General features: G+C 38.2%; 1 protein-coding gene across 2 annotated transcripts in view; it reads left to right on the top strand.

The window, feature by feature from the left end:
* Positions 1 to 1,417: 1,417 nt before the first annotated feature.
* LOC135935526 (uncharacterized) overlaps positions 1,418 to 13,218 on the top strand; it is a 75,986-nt gene continuing 64,185 nt past the window's right edge. For both annotated transcript variants that reach the window (XM_065477930.1, XM_065477929.1), the window contains exon 1: positions 1,418 to 1,547. The gene's annotated coding sequence lies outside the window, so the exon portion shown is untranslated. The remainder of the gene's footprint in view (positions 1,548 to 13,218) is intronic.

Raw genomic sequence — 13,218 nt, 5'->3', positions numbered from 1 at the left:
TCAGTCAGCCACGCGATTCCGCAGGATATTTGGCCCCGTGATCGATTTGCGGTCGAATGTTGAACTCTTCAGACAGTACATGTGATTATTACCTTATTCAACACTTATTGAGGACAACATGAATGGTGAAAATATTGAATTTTATGTTCAATACTTAAGAGAATACAAAAGAGTATTCTGTTTTGTGGTTTGAAAAAAATTACACCAGTTTTAAGATTATATTTATTGCCACCGACTCGCGAATACATTCCTCACACACACTTAAGTGATTTGATTTTTTTTTAACAAATAATCATCAGACCATTGAATTTTTAAGTACAGAGTAAACAAATTTGAGACTGATAAATTATTAATGATTTACATTTCTCTTTTGCCAATCAAAAAAAATGCTAAATAATCTAACTAAATTAAATCAACACACATTTTGACTGTGGACGAGCAGCGTAAATTGCTTTCAAATGTTAAATTAATTTAAAATGATAAAAAGGAAGTCGTACTAATGTCACTAAACTTTGTATTTTGAGTCCTTATCTAAAAACTCACTTTGCAAAATTTATCAACGGTGGAGTTTCGCATAACGATCCAGTAAGGCAAATATGCCCACAGAGCCCTGGTTGCTCCGTTCTCCGTCATGCGTATTATCTCAAACTTTAATGTTTAAACAGCCATTGCAAAAACAGAGACAAAAGACAAGGGCGTGTGCCCGCACGGTGCAAATACAGAATTCAGTGTTGATTTTGCCTCCGGCAGCAAAAACTAAGTAAATACCGCTTAGCAGATATTTTTGCAACGCTAAGTAATAGATGTTTCAGGAAAAATAAGCACTTTGGTCCACCCGTTGGAAAAATACGAAATATTTCACGGAACACGAGAAAAAACCGTGCATTCAAAATTTATCATAGAGAAAAATGCGTTAAAATAGCAACAAGGAAAACATTTGCATAAAATTTAGAATTGGTTAGAGTAAAAAACAATTTTGTTTCCTTTACTGAAATCAATATTAACTATCAACGTTGGACACTTCAGAAAGAGTTGATAGTTAATATTGATTTCAGTAAAGGAAATAAAATTGAATCTACGAGATTTTCTCGTGTTTAGTCAAACCGCAATAGCCAAATGAACGAAAACCTAAAAGGCTAATTCAGTTCTAACATTTTAATTCAAAACTTAATAAAAAATGCTCTGCCGACACATGTCATAGAATAAGCAAAATTTACATCTAGTGCGGGCCTTTTTTTAAAACAACAATTGTTTAATTTACGTTTTAGCCTTTAAGCCTGCTCAATGAGCGGTGGTGCAGGTGCGTTGGACCGGTGTGTAGGGCGAGCAATGGTTTGTTGGGCCGGCCGTCTCTGCCTCTCTTCAGCGCACCGAGTGATCCGGCCGGGCGGCGGCGCATTGGTGCGCTCGGCACGTCGACGCTGCAGCCGGCCGAGGCTCGCAGTCGCCCCGACGACGCTCGCCGACCACCACCAACCCCCGCCAAGTGCTCAGCCAGCGCTGCGAGCAACAGGCACCACTGCCAACGCCACCACGTGTCGATTAAGGTAGGACGATAGCTGCTTTCTTCCTCCTCGCTAATTTTCATCGAAGATTTAGAGCGAAAAGTTCAAATGTTGCTTTGTCCCAAAAATTCCAAGTTTGGCATAAAATCAATCATTCGCATGGGAGATTCGAATGATGAAGCTGACACTTTGGTAACGATGATTACATATTAAAAAGTCTGGTCTGCAATTTCATCCATCTCTGCGATAAATTAAAAATGAATTCGCGCGTTCGTGGTGGACACGGTACTGGGCTGGCTCGTAAAAATTCCGCATAAATCACCTCTGGCCGCTGCCAAAACACTCGGTGTGCGAATCGTAAAATGCCAAGCGAGAATTGCAATCGTTCCCCCGACCGAGAGCTTTTAATTTTACTGCGCGTGTGGAACCATCGCGAACCAAAAAACAACTTTTCCGCCCACACCAAAACGCAGAACCATAAAGTTAATTGGTCTAGAATTTTATCTCCAACTGATCATTCGATCCCAAAATAAAAATATTTTCACGTGAGCATGAAAATTCCTATCTCATACTCTTCCATGTATGATTATGGCTGATATAAGTTTGTGAAAATGATTTTTGAGAAAGACAGGATAATGATTTGCATTAAGTCATAAGCTTTGGTATAAGTGAAATCGAAATGTTTTTCCTCTCAAAAATAAAAATTAAGCATACTTTTCCATTAATTGATTAATTTCCTAAATTTTTAATATCATATGCCCTAGAGGTTTGAGAAAAAACAGGTAGCATATGAGCTAATAGATTCAATTCAATAGAGAAAATGTAATCCCCTCTAAATGTGAAATTCAATCGTGCGCGTTGCTATTACGAATTCATTTGACGAACACACCCGAGGATTGTCTACGCTGTTAATCTTTGCTGACGTCACGGGAATTTCGCCCAAAGAGACGCCAGAAATAAATCCAATCGAGAATTCAGTCTAATTGCTTTTCAGCCGCTCGCTGAAATTTGCTCTCGCATGTATGCAGGAATTATATTTAAATTTAATCTGATTATTGGGGAATGCATGCGCCATGTCGGTTCTCATTGTGCTTTGCAAAAGGCGTTTCAAGTACTCTTTAGAAATGACAAAGACAAAAGTTATTCCGCTCTGCACAGCGAGATTTTAAATTCCGATTGCGAGTGAAATGTATTCCAGGAGGAAAACATTGTCGTTTATTGTATTGCTCTATTTGAACAAGTTTGCAACGTCGTTACAAAGTTTTTATCTGAAAGTTTATGGTATAGCAAAAACCGGAGGCTGCGAAAAACAAAACTTTGTGCTTTTGAATTTTTAATATTTATTTGTTCCGTATTTTTCTATTGGGTGCTTAGAATTGTGAATGGCAGGATTATGCGCATATTGGTTTAAGACAATCTAGCTTAGTCTATGTGCTTATTTTGTAGAGTAGAAGAAACTACCCATTTTTCGGTCATGATTTTAATTTTTATCAATTTGGATTGATTAGCATTTGTTGGATTTGAATTAAAATTCAATTTATTAATTGCCAAAGAAACAGTGGACTGGTTTCAGTGAAAAAGAAAATTTATTGAAAAATTCCTTAACGCTTTAACATAAAAATCTCAACTATGCATGGATCATTAACAGGATAAGTGGCTCAAAGTGAGCAACTACAGAGAAAAATTAACTTGATTTTCAAACTTCATCATCAGTACACAATAAATAAATCCATAATCTGCACAGTATTAGCTACAGAGGGTTCAGAATCTGGCTGTTAAAACGATTAAAATGTCCTCATTTCAGAGCACAATGAAATGTGGCATGCTCTTGTGAAACCCCTCTGCGTCACAACTTGGTTTTTGTGTTCTATGTTCTATGTCACTGGACGACATTAAAGGAAAATTGGCCAACACATGCAGACATTTCCTCAAGTAAATTACAACAAATTATTCATTTCAGTTTTCCACTAGCAATTTTTCAATTTAGTTATTTATGCCAGCTATGTGTGTCTAACTCTTCCCACTTTTTTAATAAAAAATATTTGAAAAGGAATACGAGTCTTTAACTGATATCATTTTCATTAGCCTCTTTGGAGATATAACGAGAAGATTTGAATTTTCTAACTCGTGTTTCTTTTCAGTTTTCATCAGATTTGAATCGTAAAAAAGCGCAGTGAAAAGTGTACATAGCTAACGATAAACGCGAGCGAGGCGAAATAAATGGTGTACACTCGCACACAAACGCTGAGATATGCAGTTTTAATTTTCTCCCCTGCGAGCACACAAACAGGCGCGTGGATATAAAGTAAAAAGCAATTTGCAGATATGCGAGAGTGGGCTGCGCACGTACGTATTCACGTGTATGCGCTGTCACTTTCTTTTTCGCATCAACGGCAACGTGCGTGTGTCAACGAACCGCCAAAACAAGGCCGCTTTTGATCTGAAAACGGACGCGTGAAGCATGAATATGATGAAAGCCGCACGATCCTCTCCTCTCGGCGTGCGAAACAAGGAATGCCCCGCAATTTATTTGCATCCACTGCCGCTCAAATTAGTGCACCCAGGCAGAAATAAGTCACTCTCTGTGTGCACCAGTTCTCGTGCTGGGGAAGAAAGCAAAAGCGTCTCTCCCCGTGGGCGCATTTAATGGACGCGCAACACGCTTTACGACGCTCCAAATTGCCACTCTGACTTCGGCGGTTATTATTACCATTATTAAAAGCTGCAGCCCGGCAAGGGGCCAATCAAACGGTGCCTCTAATCTCGCCTTCATTACCTTTTTGGAATGTCGAGTTTTGTTATTTTCGCATTCTTTTGAACACACTGCGCACAAAGCAGGAGACAATATTTTGAGGGAATTTCATAGCAATTTTGGATTGAATTTCGTGTCGGAGGATGATTTTTACTCTCACGTACCAAAATTACTAATTTTTCGAGCTTAAAATTAATAAATATTTTCAAGCAATCAATATTAAATTTGCGCTACTGCAAAATTTCTTGTTTTTGAATTTTGTCTGGCCTATATTGTATGGATATAATTATGCTGCCTAAAGAGTAATAACATCGGAATTTGACGAAATTTTTAATTAAAACTGATTCTTTCATCTCTGAAAATCAGAAAATTAAAAGCACCCCTAGTAAACATCAAACAATTAGTATGTCTGCTATTTCTGTTTTTTACAATTAATTACCGATCCCATAAGAGAATTCGTTATTTTAGGTGTATAACCATCTTATTCCTATATCACAATTTTTTAGAGCGTAGAACTCACAACTTTCTTTCATCCCCGTTCCTCAACTACATTAACATTGTATCAGGTAATTGACATCCTAAAAGATTCACAACAATTCCAATACGATGGCACACACCAGAATTGGAAAAGAATGCACAGGTGATGTGTGTGCGTCGTCCTCTCAATTATTCATCACCATCACGGTAGCGAGGTATATTAAGACAGTAAAGCCGGAGCAGAAAATAAACGCCCAGTGTCAACTTCTTGCTCTCGATTTATATATTTTATGGATTGACAGCATGGCGCACATAATTTGCCGTGTGGCAGACACACACACACACACGTAAGCTGATCGATTCTTATTACGGCGATCTGCTGCTCTCTCGGCCAATTGACGAGTGCAATATTCGCTCGGCTACTTATCGAGGCTTACACCGGCCGCGTGCGTGCTAAACCCCGGGCTTTATTATCCGACGTCAGTGTCCGTCGCCCGCTGCCAAAGGTCTTGTTCGCCCTCGTATATTTGCATTTTCCGCCGCTCGGCTTTCATTCCTCGGTAATCGCTTTGGCTTTTCGCATCTTTTCACCGCACCGACAATTGCATGCCTCATTCATGGAGCAATCTTCGTTTCCATATCAGGATATTGCGGGCACTGAACCAAATTAATCACTGACCTGAAATGAATTTGATGAGAATTTTGCATGAATAAAATCTCTTTATTAAAATTGGAGATTTAATAATTAAAGCAGCATATTGCATTATGACTCCGGATTGCTCCCCACTGCACTGGGCGAAGGTCTTGCTTCTGACGGGGTTGCATAATAACACTCTAAGTTTAAGAGATAAATTTCCAGTGGGAACCACAAAAATATCATGGAGCCAAGAACCAAGTTAATTAAAATCGCAATTTCAAAGTTTTCCCTCGTATTTTGGAATTGGCCTCACGTAGCGCAACATGTTTAGCATGTATGCAATGGGCCTTTTCATCAAATAATAAAAATATGTAAGTATCTAATCAACTAAGAATTGTTCTGGACTTACACTTGATCCAAATCGAGCTATGATCTGCATTTGGAAAGTTTTTGGACAGTCCGAAAAATTTTAGTTTCAATAAGCTATCAGAATTCGTCACCACAAAAATTATCGTTGCTTTTATTTCAACGTAAAATATTGCAAACTAGAGCGTATTCCAAGACAAGAAACCGTAACCGGAAACCGGAATCTTGTCCTGTTCCGGTTTTTCAAACGGAACCGGAAATATTTCATCCGGAACAGGACCGGACAGGATTTTTATTTGTCAAAAAATTTTCCGGTTTTTTTATTTTCTTCTAATAAATAATAAATAATAATAAAAATAGCTATGGCCTGAATCAAAAAAGAGTGCTAAAAATTTCTTAATTTTCAGAGTGGTGCATGTTAATTTTAATTTTCAAGAAATTCCACTTCAAAATTTTAAAATAAACATGAAATTTTTCGACATTTTTGGTTTATTGATCCACCAAATCTTTGGTTCTATAACAATCAGAATTGCAACAACTACCCACCGTTAGATTGGTCTTGGCCTCCAATAACTAGCCAAAGTGTTAAGGGGGTGCTTATTCATACCCCCTTTCAACCCCATTACTCCAATTTTGATAGTAAAATTTGTATCATGTTACCTCTGGGATGAAAAATATTTTAAGCTATCCAAAATTCCATCTAAATAATCACCTTATCCCTTATTTCAAACTAAAAAAGAAAAGTATTTTAAAATTTTATTCAAATCAATTTAAATTCCAGAGATAAAAAATGTTCTACTTATTTCGAGGGGGATGAAGTATAGCAACTAAGGGGTGATGGGTAAGTGCCTCTAAACCCATCAGCTGATGGTCAGGGTAGGTCTAAATGAGTCCAGCGGTGAGTAGTTTTTACAATTCTGATAGTTAGAACCCGAGATTTCGAGTTCCAAAAATAGCGACTTAGGGAAAATTTATTTTAGTTTTGAAGTGGAATTCTTTAAATAAAAACCCGTCTCTATGAAATTTTCTACTAAGTTCAGACTTGTAATGGGACCAATTTGGAATACCTTTTCTAATTTTCCAAATCATAATAAAAAAATAGTTCAATTTTTTAAATTTTTAGCTCAAACTCATACTCTTGTTTTAACACTTATTGGAATTATATTTGTTGATAATTGCTTAATTATCTAATTCTCATTTATGAACTAAACGGGGAAAAAAGATGCACCTTCACAAACTAAAATTATCTATACAAAAAATATTCACTATTTTGGAAAAAATGCGTAACATAAGCAAATTTGGGGAAAACCCGCAAAAACAGTTTTAGCGATGCAGTAGGAATTTTCCGAAAAAAATGCTGGTTTTAGCGAATTCCGATCCGAAGACTGAAATTGAAAACCGGAATCTAGTACTTTTCCGGTTTTTCACACAGAACCGGAAAAATTTTAACCGGAACCGGACCGGACAAGATCTCTTTCTAGTAGCTGAAACAAGAACCGGAAAACACCGGAATAACTTTTTTCCAGAACTGGAAAGACAAGATGGGAAAATCTCTTCTTGAATACGCTCTATTGCAAACCCCCTGAAAATGCATTTCTTTTCTTTCGGAAAAATGGTCTTCATTATCGTTAAAACCCACTTAAATTTCCAACTCCACTTCACAATCAGCGCTTGGCAGTAAATAGCAATAAAAAGGACAGTTAATAAAGATGAATTGTTGCTACGCGGGAAAGTCCGGCCCTCTCTCCACCTTAAATATGATTTTCCTTTGCATGTAAGCGATACTTCGAATGTGGTTGGTATAAGGGGTATAAGAAATAAAAAGTTATGGAGCTCAGGCAATAGAGAATAGTGTTGCATAATTCATCAAATCTATTTTAGTCTCCCGAATTGGGCTTGGCTTTTCTGAATTCGCCGCTCAACTCTTTTAGTCCCCAGATAGAGGCAGAAGGCAAGAAACTTAGATAAGCCCCTTTTTAATTTTAAAATATTGGTTTAAGAGCAGAAAATATTTAAAATTTGAAGCGATGAGAGAACAACCGAATAAATAATTTGAAATTCGTCTTTGGTCAGCATTTTTTATTAGTGAAGTTAGTTTATAATACTGTCCTATATTTCTTTTCAATACGGTGGTGTAAAATTTGCACAAACTGCATTAACACACATTTATATTTAAAACGTACAGCCCACGTGCATATTCTTCTCCTTCAGCAGTTGCATTATTCGCAAGAGTGCTCTGGTAGAGAGGGCGAGTAGGCAATTATTAAGAGTTGCTTGGCCGCGAGTCAAGAGGACGAGAGCGACACTTTGCCATACTAGCCAGCTAATTACATCTCGTTGATTGGAGTCTGCCTCCTTTGCGGCACTTTCGTGCCAATTACGCTTTATCTCGTGATCCTAATCTCCCCTCCCACGCACTCGATACGCGGAAAGGCCCGTTAATTGAGAGCTCATAATTTACATTTTGTCGGCGTGGCGCTGTTTATACCGAAATGCAAATTTCCACCGCCACAAGCTAAGTGAGGAGGCAACTTAGACCGAGTTGCGCCGAACCTTAACACTCTCCGAGCTGCGCGGAGACGGTGAACTTAGTTCGCAGCAATTTGCCCACTTCCCAGATATACTTTTATCGAATCCTCTTGTCTGGGAAATACATATTTTCCGAATCCGTGTATACTAACACGATTTCCCGCTTTGACCGTACGAACATATTTCTCCTCATGAATTACACATTGGAAAAAGAAAAGAAAAACCGCACGTTTCCCGTCATTTGAATTGTAAAAGGCGGTCGGAATGACAAACAAGGTCGCACGTGAGTGTCTCGGCCGCGATAAAAAGGGCACCTAATTCTGAAATCAAATGCAAACAGCTCCCCATTACAGGGGAATAAACCTGAATTCGAAAATGGAATTCGCCACAAAGTGTTGGGAGCAGACAAGAAAATCTGGCCTGTGCACACACGGATTGAGCGACTTTCGCCTTTGACAACCACGTCGTGTGCGGTTTGTACCACCGGTACAAACTCTGCCAGTGACACATGGCGCTTCCCTTTTGCACGGCTGCCTTCACTCTAAAATCAATTTTCACGTTTTGCCGTGACTAAATCAGGCTTTTATAAAAACTTGAGAGTAGGTTAGTTCAAACTGGGAATCTAAACAGAAAATAGTGACTCTTCAAACACCAAGGATAGCTGCATAACTCAGCCTAATTATCTTGAAATTTTTCCTTTACACAAAATATTTACTAGAAACTGGACATATTTGAAAACCCACCGTTTTAAAGTGTTTTAAGTCGCAATCACGAAAGATTATTCAATTACCATTGTTTAGGATTGTTCATGCTAAACTTCTTTTTTTTACTAAATACATTTCCTTGATCTGTAAACTTGAACTAATTTATAAAAGTAATTCATGTCAAAACTTGAGCTGTAATAATTATCCGACTATCCCAAACATTATTTTTAATCCAAATTAGCAACATACACGAAATAGACACGATATGAGACATTTAGTTGTTAATTTGCTCATCTCAAAGAGGACGAGGATCAATTTTAACAATGAGCAACTAATTGTTTTTCTAACCTTTTAAATGGTTTATTTATATGCATCAAATTTAGAACTTTGTCCGTATTAACCTATTACATTATTTTATGCCTCGATATGGATCTAAATCTTATTGATCTTCTGTGTTAAATGGGATACAGTTCAAATTAATGAAGCCATGAAGCCTCATAGAAATTATTAAAAAATTCCATGTGCAACGTGCATAAAATAAAAATGTAACTTGTCTCAATATCTCCGCTTGTGTACTAAAGTGGGTAGATTTATAAAAATGGCAATTTTCCTTGAAAGAATCTTCGTTCCGCCACGTGATTGACAGACAGTTTGCCACTCACATTTTTTCCGGTTTGGCTGCTGGCTGGCTAAAGATCGACCGACCGGCCAACCGACGGGGTGGGGCAACCAAGCCACATTAGCAGACGTTGCACAATTGAATATAAAAAGCTGGCATCCCACTTTGATTTCCTCTGATTTATCGTAATTTTCATGCAGCATTGCGTGCCGCCGCTTTTCTCGTCCATTGTTTTTCCCGCGGATGTTCACGGCCTCGGCTGGTACCACCTCTTTTCTTCTTTCCTGTCCGTCAGGTGCAAAGCACACGAAGGAAGCGAAACTTTGCGGAATACCGATCACCGCGGCTGCAATCGAAAAATAAATATTTCTCTCCCTCCACACTGCATCCTTCGATCACGCGAGGACAAAATTGAAAGTTCTTATGCACAAATCCGCAACACGTCCACGCAAAGTGCAATCGATGACACAGAAATGAGGTCGCTATGCACAAGTGCAAATTTCACTCCGTTGATACTCGCACTGGGGCATGCTTAAAATCATTGAACGTTAAGTTTCAGAAAAAAAGTTATATTTTTATACTGCACACCACAATATCCAGGTTATTGGTACTTACAAGGAAAAGGGTTACGAAATCCAGAAAAATCATTCCCACCATCATATTAACCAATACTTAAGGATTTGATTTGAATAAAAAAATTTATCTGTGAGAAAAAGCAGCTTCAAAGTTTTGTGTTATATTTTCTGATTTTGAGCTTAGTATCCCTACAAGAAAAACCTAAATTTATTCACCATTAAAAAGGTTTCGACGAGAGAGTAATCGAAGTAAGATATATGAACAACTGGCAAGACGTGCTTCAACTGCTTGGAAACAATAAAAAATAAGGAATATGTTTGCTGAAAGCAACAATGCTAATCATTTTTACTTTTGTTGTCGTGTCTCAATATCTGACGGTAAAATTCTGTAAATCTCGCAAGTGATGTATGCAGGTGTGTCGGATATTGGAATGAAATGGCGCCTTAAATGCGGTAGCAGCTGAAATCTAAATAAGTCAAAAGGTCGTTTTACATAAACCAGTGCCGGGTTTAATTATATTTCTCGCGCCGGCTGCGTGTCATGAGCGCCCGCGACTTTAAACAAAACGGAAAGCCTCCCAGTACGAAGAGAGAGCGAGAGAGTAGCTGCCAGAAATAATTTCGCCTTTCGTGAAATTTTCCGAGTGGAAAATCAGATTTCGCAGGCTGCTGACGTGACGCATGAAAAAACGCGCCCGCCCGCAAAGGAATTAAGGCTTCGAAACACAGGCTGCGAGCAGTAGCACGCAGTCGGCACGATATTGTCATCCACTTGGGCTCTCTCTCTCTCTCTCTCTCTCTCTCTCTCTCTCTCTCTCTCTCTCTCTCTCTCTCTCTCTCTCTCTCGCACTTGCTTGCGAATCTGCGAATCTTGCATTTGCCTCGAGACGAACAACTGCGTGGAAGATGACGTAAACGGTGTATATTTCCTGCGGTTGACAACAGACGCGCGATCTACCTAGTGCATACATACCCATCTCAAGTTTTTTACGATCGCTACAGGTTAGCCTCGAAATTGGCTTTTACTTTAACTGCATTTAAGTTTGCTAGTGGTTTTGGCTTGGTCTAAGAAAAATTAGAGGAATATGCATACGTTATGCATTACGAAAAACAATAATTTTTTACAAGTTGGTCTTTTTTTGTTCATGTATGTAGACATTTTATTAACAATTTATAACAATGAAGAAATATACATTTTCGGAGATAAAGTACAGTTGATGATGCCTGCGGAGCCGAAACTGCTGCTGTACAGTACAAGAGTTTGATTCTTCCATGTATATTTTTCTCTAATAGCTTTCCATCAAAATTTAATTTTGCACACAGCGTAGAGCCATGTTATTTTTTTTTAATTCTTTACTACAGCCTAATAAGCTACATTAAATCTACGTAACATGTGACATTACATACAATTTACAATATTTGGGAAACTGGGAACTTAGACACAATTTGATTTTGGACGGGAGGGACATGGTACACATGTAGCAGCTAAACATTTATATTTAAAACTAAAATAACTAATAATTTATCAATAAATATCAGTAAGTATCATTTTATTGCTTAAAAATTCTAATAATTTTGTAAATTAAATATATTCTTACTCTCCTAGTTTAGAGACTTCGTATACTATAAATTGACATGAGTACTATTTAGGTAGATTAAAATCTATTGATATGACTGTTATAAATGACTACAAAATGATTTCATCTGGAATATAATTTCCTACTAAAATAAAGAAAAGACTAAATAATGCGATATCTGTCACTGTCTCTGCTAAAAAAAGTTGGTGCAATATCTAGAGAAAAAAAATTCGTGCGCACGAGCTGATTTCAGAACTAAAAGCGGATAGACATCCGTCTCAAGTATGAGGGTTTTGTGTCAGAGGCGATTAAGTCTTCGAGTGGACGCATTTCGGGCTAGCCTGTAGGTAAGCCGCTCTTGCAAACGGCGGCACAAGGGTGCTCGGCTGGGCCTCGAAAATGATGGGGTGACTGGATTTAATGTCGATTCCTTCCGCACGGTCGGCGCCGCACACGTTTTGCGTGCAACCTTGAATTCCTTGCCGCCGATTCAGATCTTTTCTACCCTCTTGCGTCCAACAGCGGCTCCGACAAGGGACTGGCCACCGCAGGGGATTGAACACTCTGTATTAAATTCAATCTGAGAGACACAATCTTAGAGAATTATAATTAATCTTGTTATTTCAAATAATTAAATACACTTGGAAGATCTTTGTAAATCATAGAGAATGAAGTTAATTCTAAATTTATTGTTCCTGTTGAATTTCATAGCAATTGACAGGCTTTTATTCTGAACAGAAACTGCTGTCACTTTGACGTGTAAAAAATGGAATGACTGAGAGCACAGAGGAGGCCGATTGATCGATTTTTCAACAATGCCAGCTTGTTAGTGTCTCAACTTCGTGGATGCAAACTCGTGTGGCAATACTCCTGTGGAACAAAAGCGTGCACGTGGGTGGGCGTCGAGTACATATGCAAGCAGCCCAAGCAACAATTCAATCAAACGTCACCTGCGTCGGACACATTCATCCACGTGCGAAAAGTGATTGAACGCCGTCATTTCCGGATCTGCGGTCAATGTGACTCATCAGTGTCCAGAAATTTGCATTTCACTGGCTTTATAATATTCATGACCGCGATTTTCAAATAACATCAGGCACGCACGTCACATCCAGCAGTTCAAAGACGAAACATGCTTTCATCGCAAAGCAGAGATCAAAGTGATTATTATCACGGCTCGTTTAACGAGTCATTAAAGCGAGCGAAAAATCAAACACGTTGTCAGCCGATTAAATTAAATTTGGCTGCTGCTGCTGGCGGCTATCAACAGACGAAAATTATCGCTCACTTATCTTCTGTCATCATAAATTAATGGAAAATAAAATTTGCAAAAGTTGTTTGCTCGCAAGAAGCAGTGAAAATTGAATTTTTGCAAACTTTTTTCTCTTTATTACCTCTGAAAAAAATCACAATTAAAAAATTTTCTTTTCATCAAAATCCAAGAGAAAAAAAATAATTGCGGTGCGTACAGCGTTAT

This window comes from Cloeon dipterum, chromosome 2, assembly GCF_949628265.1.
Source record: "Cloeon dipterum chromosome 2, ieCloDipt1.1, whole genome shotgun sequence".
In the NCBI taxonomy this organism is placed as follows: domain Eukaryota; kingdom Metazoa; phylum Arthropoda; class Insecta; order Ephemeroptera; family Baetidae; genus Cloeon; species Cloeon dipterum.
Note: the sequence above shows the minus strand (reverse complement) of the source record. Positions and strands in the feature narration are given on the sequence as shown.